This window comes from Leptopilina heterotoma, unplaced genomic scaffold (genome assembly GCF_015476425.1).
Source record: "Leptopilina heterotoma isolate Lh14 unplaced genomic scaffold, ASM1547642v1 Lhet_26, whole genome shotgun sequence".
Lineage (NCBI taxonomy): Eukaryota > Metazoa > Arthropoda > Insecta > Hymenoptera > Figitidae > Leptopilina > Leptopilina heterotoma.
In genome coordinates, this window is record NW_025110969.1 from 3,622,778 (window position 1) to 3,638,306 (window position 15,529).

Here is a 15,529-nt window from a genome sequence, read left to right on the forward strand (position 1 = left end):
CAATTATTTCCAAAAGTAATAAAATTCTTTGCATAAATTCAATTCTTTTCAAAAAAAATTTTTGATTTCTCGTCAAAAATTTAATTATCTTCATAAATAATAAAATTCATCCTAAAAATTCAATTATTTTCAAAAGTTCTAATAAAATTCTTTGTAAAATTCAATTATTGTCAAAAGTAATAAAATTCTTCACAGAAATTCAATTATTTTCAGAAACTTTTTTTTAAATTCTCGTCAAATTTTCAATTATTTTTATAAATATCAAAATTCTTCTGCAAAATTCAATTACTTTAAAAAAATTTTTTTTTAATCTGTTCAAAATTTCAATTATCCTAATAAATAATAAAATTTTTCTCTGAAATTCAATTATTTTTTAAAATTTTAATAAAATTGTAAGCAAACATTTAATTATTTTCATAAATAATAAAATTCATTCTAGAAATTAAATTATTTCCAAAAGTAATAAAATTCTTTGCAGAAATTCAATTCTTTTCAAAAATTTTTTTAATTTCTCGTCAAAAATTTAATTATCTTTATAAATAATAAAATTCATCCTATAAATATAAAAAAAAAGTATTACTCTTTTATTTTATAAAAAAAAGAGTAGTTTACTCCGAGTCTTCGACTCGGAGTAATCGATATCTTCATGTTTTATAACAATACCCAGGTGCGAATTTAGGTTGGCCGCCAGAGTTTGAAGGTTGGCCCAAGGTTGGCCTAACTTTGGCAAGCAAAGTTTTGGTTGCCAGAGTTTGCCCAACTTTGGCAAGTACTTGTGCCCACAGTTGGCCCGACTTTGCAAGCCAACCATTAAATGCAGAGTTTAACCAACCGTCGCGCCAACTTTGGCGACAAAGGTTGGCACAACTTATCCAAACGTAGTTTAAAAGACTTTCAGTTTCGGTTGGCCGAACTCTGGGCCACGGTTGGCCCAACGGTTGGCAAAACTTTGTCAAATGCAGTTTAAATGACTTAAACTTTCTTGGTCGGCCAAACTCTGGGCCACGGTTGGCCCGACTGTTGCAGCTTTAATATACCTTTTGCGTTATGCACTCCCATGTGAGCGTAGCGTAGTGGTCAGTGTATAAGTCTTCGGTGCGTTAGGTTAGGGGTTCGATCCCAGCGAGCGATAGATATTTTCGAAAATGTATGTATGAGATTGTGTTTAATAATAATAGGTAAAGGTTATATCTGATGTTCCCGCTAATAATAACGTGTTAATTGCTTAAATAATGTAGTTTTTTAATAATTTTTTACCTTTGGCTGTTGAAGTTGGCCAAACTTTGAAAATTGTGGTTGGCCCAACTTACGCATCTAAAGTTGTGCCAACTTTGGCGTCAGTCTTTGGACCAACCATTGAAATGTATAGTTGGCACAACATATGCATTGTAAGTTGGGCCAACTTCCTTATGAGTTGTCGGGCCAACCATCGTCGCCATTAGACGGTCGCCGTTATCATCTGTATGGTTGGCCCAACCTTTGGCACGAGAAGTTGGACCGACTTTGTAAAAGTTGGCCCAACTATGGGCCGACCAAAAATCGCACCTGGGTATTTTTAAAGTTGTTTAATTTCAAAAAGGTTTGAGTTTGAATTGTTTTGTGACAACAAATAATATATTTTGATAAAGTTATGATAAAAATTTTTTATGCAATTTACCTAGGAAGATTCACTAACTTTTTACAGAATTAAAGTTTATAAATAAATATCAATAATAATTTGTTTAAAAATTGTTTAGACAATTTTATTTTTAATCTAAATCGGCATTTATATTGAGTTTATAGTAAATTGCAAAATTAGAAAAAATCTGCAATATTCTAGGTACCTATAAGAAATTAGTGAATAACTATAATAATTGTTTAAAAATTGTTTGAAATTGTTTGAGCAATAATTTTATTTTTAATTTAAACCGATATTTGCATAAAGTTTGGTAAATTACAAAATTAGAAAAAACCGCAGCTTTCTAGGTACGTTCTGTAAAAAGTTAGTGAATAATTATAATAATTTGTTTAAAAACTGTTTATGTAATATTTTTTTTAATCTGCAGCGGCATTTTATAAAGTTCGATAATTTGCATATTTAGGAAAACACTGCAACTTATCTAAAGTAAATGTTGTAAAAAGTTCATAAATATTATAATTTATAATTAATAATTGAGGCGTTCAGTCAAATAACTCGATCTTCGCTCGGCTAAAATTTGTGAAGCCAGTCAATGGCATGAAACATAGGGGGAAAAAAAATTTCAAAATTTCGATATTTGAAAAACGCTATCTTAAAGAAAATCAAAAAGCACAACTTTTTTCTTATTGTCATTTTTTTATAGAACGATTATTTTTTACAAAAAAAAATAAAAAGAGAAAAATTTTTATTCTGAAATTTAATGAAATTTTAAAACATAAATCGCATTATCTACTACAAATATAAATGAATTTGATTGCAATTTGATATGTATACTCATTAGGGTCTCCTGAAACTGAAAAAGTCTTAAAATTTTGAAAAATTATTCATTGTTTATATTTTTTTTTATTATAAATGATGACGTGTCAACAATGAAGCTTTGTAACTTTCAACGAGAAAAAGTATGCGGGGAAGTTTTGAGTTCAGCAAAGTTGCAGTGAGAAAGTTGTTCCTCAATATTTAAGGAAGTTTTTTGGAAAATTTCAAATAAATTAGTTAACAAACAAAAAAGTTATGTAATTTTTAAAGAATGCGCGCGCTGCGCGTTGACTTCAACTTAACCTATAGAGACGTGAAATATGTCTATTTTCACAATTTTACCACTCACATATTATGCAGTTCATTTATTTCCATGCTTTATTATTTGAATAATAATAATTTTATTTGTTTACAAAAATTAGCACATTAAAAAATTTGACAATTTTTTTTTTTGTTCAACTAAATATATTTATACTTTTCAGCAATTTTTATTTTTACAATTATTTCACACAATATTTAATATACTGAGAAAATTTGTACTTTTTTTAAATATATACATTATTTGTCTACGTAATATTTTCCTATTAAATAGATTAGTAATAGACTAGTTATAATTAAAAGTTTATTGTATGGAAATTTCTTAATTGCTTTGTTTATAAATAATCACAATAGCAAGAAATGTAAATAATCACTTCTACATTTTCATTGAAATTAATATTAGAAATTATAAATAGTATATTTTGAAAGAGTACAAATTTTCTCAGTATATTAAATAATATAAAAAATAATAATAAATAATAATAATAATAATAAAAATAAATAATTGTAAAAATAAAAATTGCTGAAAAGTATAAATATATTTAGTTGAACAAAAAAAAAATTGTCAAATTTTTTAATGTGCTAATTTTTGTAAACAAATAAAATTATTATTATTCAAATAATAAAGCATGGAAATAAATGAACTGCATAATATGTGAGTGGTAAAATTGTGAAAATAGACATATTTCACGTCTCTATAGGTTAAGTTGAAGTCAACGCGCAGCGCGCGCATTCTTTAAAAATTACATAACTTTTTTGTTTGTTAACTAATTTATTTGAAATTTTCCAAAAAACTTCCTTAAATATTGAGGAACAACTTTCTCACTGCAACTTTGCTGAACTCAAAACTTCCCCGCATACTTTTTCTCGTTGAAAGTTACAAAGCTTCATTGTTGACACGTCATCATTTATAATAAAAAAAAATATAAACAATGAATAATTTTTCAAAATTTTAAGACTTTTTCAGTTTCAGGAGACCCTAATGAGTATACATACCAAATTGCAATCAAATTCATTTATATTTGTAGTAGATAATGCGATTTATGTTTTAAAATTTCATTAAATTTCAGAATAAAAATTTGTCTCTTTTTATTTTTTTTTTGTAAAAAATAATCGTTCTATAAAAAAATGACAATAAGAAAAAAGTTGTGCTTTTTGATTTTCTTTAAGATAGCGTTTTTCAAATATCGAAATTTTGAAATTTTTTTTCCCCCTATGTTTCATGCCATTGACTGGCTTCACAAATTTTAGCCGAGCGAAGATCGAGTTATTTGACTGAACGCCTCAATTAATAACAATTTAAAGAATTTTTGATTAAACATTTTTAACTATTTTCACTATAATTATATACTTTACTTCAATTATTGATTACAGAAAAAAAAAGAATGAAAAATTGTTAAAACTTTGATAATCTCTCTGTTCAAATTAGTAAATAAACATTCTTTGAATTAATCATTATTTTCTATAGCTTTTATGAAATTTTTCTCAAAGACTGGATTCTGAATTGAACATAAATTTACCATACTTAGACTTTTAACTCTCCATCAGTCGCCATCACCCAGTTTCTTTCTTTATTTATAAATTTTTAAAATACATAAAATTATAATTCCATATTCTCAGTACTTTCACAGCATACTTTAAATGCAGCAAATATCGGGAATTTTTAACGCAAAGTGAGAAAACTTCTCTCCATGCGACATCGAGTACAGTCGATTTGATTTGTTATTAATTTTTTTTTAATAATTAACAGAAAACGAAAGGTAATTTTACTTTTATTAGGCTATTTATAAATTCTACTATATCAAAATTTAAAAAAAAATTTCATTTTATAAAAATTTCGTACTCATTTTTTATGGTAAGGAGTTTACTCACCAGCGACCAACGAGTTAGGTACAAACTTTGATGCAACTGACGGAATGCAAACTGACATTAGAGAATAACATACTAAAATTGACAAATTGTACATAAATTCATACATTTTTCTAATCAAATTTAGTAAAAGTGTGCAACAATTGTTCCCGGTTACTATTGAACGCTATATGATAATATTAATAATGTGTCAAACAAATTGTATTTAACTGAACAATATTCTCCATTCAAAACACTAATTTGGTTAAATGCAACTAACAACTTCAATTAAAAATTTTCTTTCGGATAGCCAAACAAATTTTACGTATTGTTTTATCGTAACAAATAAAATTGATTAATTAAACAGTTAGGTTCGGTGAAATAAACTTTTTCTCTGAGTGTAAGATAACAGCAAGTGGACAAGTGTAGCAACAACTAAAACAGTCGTCCGCCATATTGGATCCTTCGTTTTTAATTTTTAAATCCTGACATCAGATTCGTAATCAGCGACCCCAAAAACCCACGAGTAAGAAATATTAATCGAATCCGATGAATTTTAAAATAAATATTGCGCCATATTGGATCCGGCATTTTGAATTTTTAAAAACTGTCATCAGATTCGTAATCAGCGACCCCAAAAAACGCCAGATACGAAATTTCATAAAAAATCAATATTATTTTTAAAAAGTCGTCCGCCATATTGCATCCGCCATTTTGAATTTTAAAAATCTGACATCAGATTCGTAATTAGTGACCCGAAACACTATTTTTTTTTGGTCCTGGTTTCCAAAAATGTTTGATTTTTTTGTGTGTGGAAAAAAATTGAATTTTGTTGGACGGTTTAATCTTTTTTTGTAAATTTACTCTAAAGATTCGAAAAATATATATTTCATTATTTAATAAAGATTCACTTGAGAGTTGAATCGTAAACAAAATAGTCTAAAGTTTATTAAGGACTAACGGATTAACGTTTTTTAACACGACAAATAAAATAATACCCTTGTTGAAGAATTTCTGTCTTTATCAATCAAACAAAAATATCGTGTAAATCTCTTCCGTTTAAATATTTAATGCCTTCCTTTCTTCCTCTATTCATAAAATTGACGAGAATAGTTTTCTTCACATTTAACATTTCCCTTTTTTGCTCTGGTCAAGAAAAAACCGCTGCCAAGTTGTATATTTTTTTTATAATTTTGGTGCTCATTTCATGAACACTTTACTTCCTCATGGAGATAAAAATAATAGAAATATATGAATAACTTTTTATAAATATGGTAAAAGTGATTGAATTTTGAGTCAATCAATGTATTTTTAAATACCCTACAAGATAGTTACAATAATTTAATAGTTAAACAAAAATTTTCAAACAAAAAAGTTGAGAAAATGTCATTTTTCACAATTTTTGGTTTTTAAAATACCAATAATTTCGAAATTTATTATCGAATTAGGTTCAAAAATAGGTCAATCGAAGCGTTTTTTAATGCTCTACAAGTTGATAGCGATAATTTTAAAGTTACTTCTACGTTTTTCAACAAAATGTGCAAAAAAGTCTTATTTTCCAAAATTTTTGGTTTTTAAAAGTTTAATAACTCCGATTAATATGGACGAAAAATGTTCAATTAGGGCTCAAAAGATGCGTCTAAAAAAACTCTACAAAATTATGGAAAAACATTTATAGGTGTCCTAACATTTTTTTAAAGTTATGGGCAAAAAACGTTTTTTTCAAAACTAAAAATAAAAAAAAATTTAGTTAAACTTTATTAATATATCAGAAAGTACTCTCACTTTATGTCCGCAGGTGAGATCTACAATATTTAAAAAAAAATTCAACGCAAAAGCTCTTCATGATTTCGAGATATTTATGAAAATGTGATGTTTACACACACACACACATACGGAATGACATTTTTTAAAAATGTCATTTTTGAACTCCTGAGGTCAAATAACATAAATATATGTCAAAAAATCGAACTTGAAAAATTTTGGTATTACAATACTATCTCTATGAGGAAGTAATAATTAATTATAAATTAATTATAATTATAATATATTATATTATATTATTATCATAATTATAATTAAATTAATTATAAACTCTTTGGAAGGTAGGTACTTTATTTCATTAATATACCTAAAAAAATTATAATTTTGTATTAATAATTTAATAGTGGAAAATCTGTCACTGAAATAATTTCTCCCATTTTGAAAATAAGATTTTATAGATTCAAGACTGTATAGGTGACGGATTGTAATTTAAGAAATATGTAAGGAGAGAAATTAATAAAACTAAATAAATAGATCATATTATTATTAATAAAATATTTATAATGGTGTAATTATAAATTTATAAATAATAATAAAATAAAAGTTCACTAAATTTTAAGAATTGTGAGATAAGAGTAAGGGCGAAAGAAACTTTTACCTTCTACTTTCTTCTTCCCTAGTTTCGTATGTACTCATGTTAGTCAATAGCTGGAATTACTTCTGTAAATATTGTAAGTCAGAAAGTTCGGTGTAAAACTTGAAAACTACTTTTGCGCGTCACGTTTAAACCACGTGTTTCTAAGAATCACTCTTAATTTAAAATTTTTATTTTTACAGGTGAATGTTAAATTCATTAGCGTCAGAATTTCTAAATAAATTCTAAATCGATACGACTATATGTATTATTTTGACGAACTTGAGTTCAATAATAATATTGATTTTTTGAGTTGTGAAGTCACTTATAAACTGTTTTGTTATAAAGAGAAAGCAACTAATTGAATTTTAACCAACAACCGAGCATTTTGACCTCAAACAACATCCCACCGTTGCATTGCACAGGTAATTTAATAGCTTTTCGAATAATGGGTTGTTGGCTGAAATAAGATTAGTTGCTTTTCTTACAGATCACTTTAAGTGACGTAACACCTCGAAAGAGCAATGTTTTCAATTAATATAATCCTGCACGAGTAAAAAAAATTTTTGTTTCATTTTTTTCGCTTAAAATATCAGTATTATTGAGAAAAACATGAATTGTTCGATTGTCAACGAAGAGCTTCAAATTTATTAATATCTATATGCCTCATAACTGACTGATTTTTTTGAATTGTTTTCATTTTTTTTGGTCTCTGAATCTGAATCTGAAATAAAAATTATAAAAATCAAAATGACGAATAAAAATAATTCAAATTTAACTAATTTTGATAAAAATGCTAATACGGGGGTTTTTAGGGTCGCTAAATCCGAAATAGTAGTCAGAATGTAAGGTTTAAAAATGGTTTTAAAAATAAATAATCAATAACTAGAGAAACTTGAAATCAACTTTTATGTAAATTTTAATGCAATTCTTATGTTTCTAAAAGAAGAAATATTTGGAATATAGATTTTTATTTCGAAATTACCACACATTGTAGCAATGTTGTAACTTTATTTTTGTATACCCGTATTATATCAATTTTAGTATAAATAGATTCTGAAATAAAACAATTTGTTAAATTGTATTAAGAATAAATGAAAATGAAAAAAACAAGCTTTTCAACTTTAAAATGAAGTCTATGAAATGGCCAAATGAACAAAATCTGAGATTCAAACTTTGACCTAGTCGAGGAACGGCCTAATTGTCTAGAAACACAATTGTTTGAAAATTCAATTGTTCAAAATTATAATTGTTATAGTAACGCAATTACTCTTTTTATAATACAATTATTAAAAAAATATTTTTAAACAACAATCGTTGACAAAATTGTAATTATTTAATTGATGATGAATTAATTGATGAAAAGTACTTTATTATAATAATTAGACAAATGTATCTATTTCCTTTTTCTTTGTTACGATGTATAATAATTGTTTTCATATTTTTGTCATTTATTTATATTTCTTTTTTTTCCGAAAATATTTTTATATAAATATTTTCTCTTCGTATACACTATTTTCCAATGGAGTGACGTCTGTTTCGATTCGATATGCAAGGTGAAAACAAATTTAACAGGAACAAATAAAGCCCTTTTGAATGGACGCTTAATTGACTATTAAATTACAACAAACAAACGTTTGACGCCTTTCAACAAAGTTTTCTAAAGTATATTTGTTGCTGTGGAAAATCATAGCGTAATTTATTTATTTAACAAATAAAAACTATTATAGGTATAAGTGATTTTTGTTTTTTAATTTTTTTCCCCTTCAATTTTATTAATAGCATTTGAAACATTATGACGTCACAATTTGTGCAAATCATGTGTTCTAAAATTATCATTTCATAATATAGTTCAAATACACTTAAATGAAAACAATTTTGATTAATATTACTTATAATAATGAAAAGTAAATAACATTATCCTTGTTTACTTACATGAATAAATAATTTATAAATATTTAACATTTTAGCGGTCAATTCACACGAGCATGAGACTGAAGTCCGCAACGTTTTTAAAAGCAAAAATGAAAAAATTAATTAACTAATATTAAAACGGTTTAAAGGCCATGTAATAAAAAAATTTTAAAATAAGAATGAAAAAATACTGCGACGATTTATTTTATTTTGGCTTCAAATTTACATTATTTTCGAACACTTATCTTTTAAGTAAAAATATTAATGATTATAATAAAATGAAATGTGACAAGATATTAAAATGAATAACAAAAGAATTAATATTAAAAAAATAAATAGAAGAACCATGAAAAATTTGAAAATTTATAAAATAAAATTATGAAACAAAAATATTTTCAATATTCCATTTATTTATGGTTTGATTATTATTATTCCCCTCTGAATAATTAAATCGCCAAGCAGAAAATGAATTTTTTTTAATTTTCATTTATTGCTATATTCAATAATATAATTAAAACCACAAATTTAATATTAGTTACAGTTTGATGCATTACCTAAAATAATTTTTTTCTACAACATTTAATTACTAACGAAAAATGGTTTTTAATTATATCGAGGTGAATATAGAATTAAAAAGAAAAGATAAAAAAAAATTTGTTTCCCTATTCATATATGCATTTAAATTGTCCCGTTTTCAACGAAATTCTATATCGTTAAAGAATAGAGAAAATTTAGGTCGGCGAGATGTTTTTATTTTCACGGAAAATGGTTCTTCTATATGAAAGAGGATATAGTACAGTTGCAACAGGGTTGAATGTTTGTCTATAACTAAAGCCGTGAATTTCTCTCATGAGGATCTTCATAATTTTCTGCTTTAATAACAAAACAAGAAAACAGAAGGAAAAAAACAAAAAATACGTATAAATATATGCTTTTTCGAGTGTAGTAAATATCGAAAATAGAAATTCGAGAGAAACGAAAATAGTGACATTCATTTTATTTGTGATGTAGATTTTCTCCTAATATATAATAATTAAAATTGTTAATTTTGAAAATTGATAATACTGATAATATAATTACGCAATGATTATAATTTTATTATATTTTACAATTATAACAATTTTAATAATATTGTGAGTAAATTTTTAAACTTTTCTATGATTTAATTCTTTATTTAAAAAATTTTTTTTTAATAAATTTTTTTTATAAAAACCGAAGTAAATTAAAATTTTTATTATACTCTACAATTCATTAGAATAACTTGCTAAAATTGTATATATTTTGCCCATAAAACTTGCATTGAAATTGTTGATATTTTTTCATGCATTGAATCATGGCATTTTTATTAACTTTTTTTCATTATTGTTTGATTTTTCAGTAATTTTTGTTCACAAAAGGATCAGATGCCTTTATGTTTCATATAAAAAATGAACAATAACAGCTGTCAGTATTTGTAAAAAAACCAGCTTTTGTTCAAAATTTCCATATCGAATTATTTTTTTTTAAATTAATAATTATTTAACAATTGTTATAATGGAAATTTATTTTTAACTAGTTTCAATGAAAAATTTCCACCATGCTATTTATTTAATAACTAAACAAGTTCAAGGCAAATACAATTTATTAAAAAAATTTTATATAAAAGTGTGTATTTATTATTTTATTAAATTTTGCTCTATAAAATATTCATTAACTTTAATTAAAAAATATTTTTTCTTCCGTGGGGTATTAATTTTTATTAAAATAAAATAATTGAAAATGAGAAAAAATGAATATGAATTTAATATTTTTGATTTAAAAAGAAAGATTTTTATTTGGGTAATTATTTATTTTTTGTAGAAAATTTATGTACGTAATTAGTTCATTGAAATTTTCAGCCTGAAAAAAAACTTTATGCTAAAAATTACCAGAAACTGTCGGGACGAATAAAAAATCCACTATTTTTCTACATGTTTTCTTTTTATGAGTATGACACAAAATTTAATTATTAGATTTCAATAAATTTCACTAAATGTATTTTTCACAATAAGGGAAAAATTATCTTTAATTGAAAAAAAATTAGAAATTCATTATTTAAAAAAAAATTTGTTGTTCTGCGATTGTTAAGTGAACCACAAGTGATAGACGGAAGAGTAATGCAAGCGCAGTAAAGCTCCGGACGTCTGGCGTCTTGGCGCGTCAGCCGTATACTGAAATACCGGCGTCGCGACGCCCGTGCGATTGCGTATATTCACGCATCCCTTTTTGCACCGATTGGAACAATATACATATATGCCTAATATGTGTATGATCTCAAAAGACCATCGAACGACGCAGGTATCCTTTTGTTTCTACAATTCGATTTTATCTCCCATAAATTATGATACTATTAAAATCTTCCTCCGATAAAAATGAAAGAAAATAATATGCATATACTGTTAAATATTTATTGAAATTTTTCATTTTTCAATATAATAAAATCACATATGATTTTTTTTACATTATTCATTTTTATTGTCATTTTTTAAATTATTTTTTATACTTTATTATTTTTATTACTTTTATAATTAGTATAATAATTCTTATTATTATTTAATATATTGAGTGATAAGAGTGATTTTAGAATTTATTATAATAAACATTTTGTCATTTTATTGCTTCGTATTCATTTTAATTCATTGATTTTTATTGGAAGGTCGAATAATAATCGTGCCCAGGTTTTGATTAACATCTATTATCGACTCTCTAAATCTTAATCAGTGGAAGATTGAGAAATAGTGACAACCTGCTCTCTAAATTTGAATCAGTTAAAAATAACTGATTTTGAAGCAAAAAGTTTTTTGGAACCATTAAACATAACCTTATTAATATTTCAGGTCCAACTTTCAACCTCATAACTACCCCTTTTTCGATTTATTTAAAAAAAATAACAGTAAAACTAAAAAAATTTCGATTTTTTTAAAATTAATCGTTGAATAAGTGTAATATTTTTTTACAGCCTACCATTTTCAATTTTTCACCTCAACCCTTATCTCAAAACCAACCCCTAAGAAAAATTAACATATTGAATATTGCCCTCCAATTTTTTATTTTTATAACACAAGCGACTGCAACAAAATAAAATATTCCGTTATTTGAGATCGGGAAGTCATTTTCCGTAGTTTTTGGTGCGATGAATCCGAATCTTAATCGGAAGTAGTAGATATATTTAGGACCGATTTCACCAACACCGATTAAAAGTTAATTAATGATTAAATCCTCAATTAACCAATCAGAAGCCTTTAATATGTCTTTAATCATTGATTAACTTTTAATCGGAAGTTGGTGAAACTGGCTCTAAATGATGAAACAGAGAAACATAAACATTGAAATTAAATTTTCAAAAATATCAATTTTTCGCTGAGAACCATTAAAGATCAACTCCAAATATTTTTGCTATATTATTCCTAAAATCTACACGTGGGGGCGCATGATTATTCCCCAAATGTCATTTTTCCGAAATGTCATTTTACCGAACTGCACTTTTGCGAATAGTCATTTTTGCGAAAAGCCAATTTTGCGAAATGCCACTTTTGTGAATTGTCATTTTTTCGAAAAGCTATTTTTGCGAATTGTCATTTTTGCGAATCGCCATTTTTACGAATTGTCAATTTTCCGAAAAGTTATTTTTGCGAATCGCCATTTTTACGAATTGTAATTTTTCCGAAATGTCATTTTACCGAACTGCACTTTTGCGAATAGTCATTTTTGCGAAAAGCCAATTTTGCGAAATGTCACTTTTGCGAATTGTCATTTTTGCGAAAAGCTATTTTTGCGAATTGTCATTTTTGCGAATCGCCATTTTTACGAATTGTCAATTTTCCGAAAAGTCATTTTTGCGAACCGACATATTTACGAATTGTCAAATTTCCGAAACGTCATTTTTGCGAATTGTCATTTTTGCGAAAAATACAATAGAAAACTTGTAGTTCTATAAATTCACTATTGTATTTTTCGCAAAAATGACAATTCGCAAAAATGACTTTTCACAAAAATGACATTTCACAAAAATATCTTTTCGTAAAAATGACAATTCGCAAAAATGAGTTTTCGAAAAATTGACAAATCGTAAAAATGGCGATTCGCAAAAATGACAATTCGTAAAAATGGCTATTCGTAAAAATGGCTATTCGCAAAAATGACAATTCGCAAAAATAGCTTTTCACAAAAATGACAATTCGCAAAAGTGACATTTCGCAAAATTGGCTTTTCGCAAAAATGACTATTCGCAAAAGTGCAGTTCGGTAAAATGACATTTCGGAAAAATGACATTTGGGGAATAATCATGCGTCCCCTACACGTGAAAATACATAAATAATGCAAAACTGCAGTCCACTAAGCCAAGAATTATGAGGGCCAGGGGGGTAAAATCTTTTTTTTTTTAGTAAATCGTATAAAAAATTTCTAGTTTTTCGCTAAAAGAAATTTAAAGATCAACTCCAATCCTTTTCTCTGTATTTTTTCTGTAATCTACACGTGAAAATAAATAAAAATACCCAAAGCCGGTCCACTAGACTAAGAATTGTGAGAACTAGCACTGGTATATAATTATTATCAAAAATTTGAAAAAAGATTTTATGTTTTCGATGAAAACACAATGAAGATCAATTCTAATCATTTCCGCTATATTTTTCCTGTAATATACACGTGCAAATACATAAGCGTGCCAATTTTTAGTTCTCTAGCTAAAAACTATGAGCGCTAGAGGGTGAAATACTACGCTTTTTTGAGGAAATTTTAAAAAACTTTGAGTTTTTCGCTGAAAAAAATATGAAGATCAAATCTAATCATGTTCGATATATTTTTCCTGGAATCTATACACATGAAAATACATAAAATAAGCAAAACTGCAGTCCAATCGGCCAAGAATTGTAAAAACCAATGGGGGGTACACACTTTTTTCTAAATCAAAAAAAATTTCTAGTTTTTCGCAAAAAAAAATATGAAGATGAACTCCAATAATTTTTCTGTATGTTGATTGAAATCTACACTTGAAAATAAATAAACATGTATAACGCCAGTCCACTAGATTAAGAATTGTGAGAACCAGCAAGGGTTAAAGTATTTTCGAGCTTGCGAATAGAGATTTTTGTTTTTTTATGAAAACACCATGAAGATCAATTCTAATCACTTCCGCTATATTTTTCCTGTAATCTAAGCGTAAAAATACATAAGTATGCCGATTTCCAGCTCTCTAGGTAAAAAACTGTGGGCGCCAGGGGGGGGTACATGCATTTTTTCGAAATTTTCGAGTTTTTCGCTGATAACACTATGAAGATCAATACCAAATATGTTCGCTATATTTTTCCTATAATACATTTTTGAAAATACATATGCATACCAATTTTCATCTTTCAAGGTAAAAAAAAAACTGTGAGCGCCAGGGGGGGGAACATGGTCATTTACCGTAACCGTTTTAATAGGGTTCCTACTGGGTACGGAAAGCTAAAAAGGAGCAACAAAATTAAAAATTTTAAAGTTACTACAAATATGGTTATTGTAAAGGCATTAAAAAATTTACTTTTATCATTGATTATAAAAATTATTATATTCCAATACATAGATGTATAGTAAATACATATAATAATGTTATATATACGACCTGAAATTGTGTAAAAACCGGACAAGGTATACGTGGAAGTTCCAAAAATTTTTAAGCGTTAAATGAAAGAAAAATTTTCTTTCAATTTAAATGTTTTCATAGATTTCTAATTGAAATAAAAAAAAATTAAATTTTGCAGCTTTATAAATTATTTTTAAATATGTGACGTAATATTATTAGAATTAAAATTTGTTTCAATTTTCCCAGAATTTTTCACAAAACAATTGTCAATTCATTAGTTAAACTTTGTTTGTTAATATCCGAGCGTCATAGAAAATCCCGGGTCCCTACGCGGAGAAAAAAATTTTGGTTTCTACCAACCGGAGACCCCGGTTAAAACTACTTGACCGACACGGGCGTTAACATAACTTCTGATACCCAAGTCAGCACAATTTGACCGCCAGGCAGTTTTGGCTTTGCTGCCTCAAGTAGTGTCAATGACACTAATTTTATTTGTTTTGTATAATTTTATTAAAATGTTAAAAAATATTATAAAAAAAATATAATTATCATATTTATTTGCATGAGTTTTAATTTGTTTGCTTACTTAAATAACAAATATTTTACAGCATAAATAAAATAAACAATTCAGATAAGAGAAAAAGGTAAAAACGACAATTGAAACTTGAATTCGAATTATAATATACCTTTTAATTTTGTAATACCGTTTACATTTTACTTAATAAATAAATAAATTCCTGGATTTCATGTGCGAGTTTCATGTTTTTTTCACTTCCACTCCGATGTATATATGTACAAAAATTAATAAGTAAACACATAAATAACAAATATACGAAATATATAAAATAAATAATTTATTTACTTTATATTAATAAAAATTAAATGTAAGGAAGATTGGGGAATTGTGGGCCACACTTTTTTAGCTCAATATCTTACACACAAAAATTTTTTTTTCAAATTTTTCGTGTCAGTAGGAGGTATAAACTAACATATATCATAGTCAATTTCCCAAAATTATCACTTACCTTAAACAAAT

General features: G+C 26.3%; 2 protein-coding genes across 6 annotated transcripts in view; one reads left to right on the forward strand and one right to left on the reverse strand.

Moving 5' to 3' along the window:
- The window catches only part of LOC122503402 (arrestin, lateral eye-like), a 253,422-nt gene extending 242,313 nt beyond the window's left edge, over positions 1-11,109 (reverse strand). For all 4 annotated transcript variants that reach the window (XM_043613922.1, XM_043613925.1, XM_043613924.1 and 1 more), the window contains exon 1: positions 10,820-11,109. The gene's annotated coding sequence lies outside the window, so the exon portion shown is untranslated. The remainder of the gene's footprint in view (positions 1-10,819) is intronic.
- LOC122503404 (14 kDa phosphohistidine phosphatase-like) overlaps positions 1-15,529 on the forward strand; it is a 323,366-nt gene that overhangs the window by 256,375 nt on the left and 51,462 nt on the right. The gene's annotated exons all lie outside the window — the stretch shown is intronic.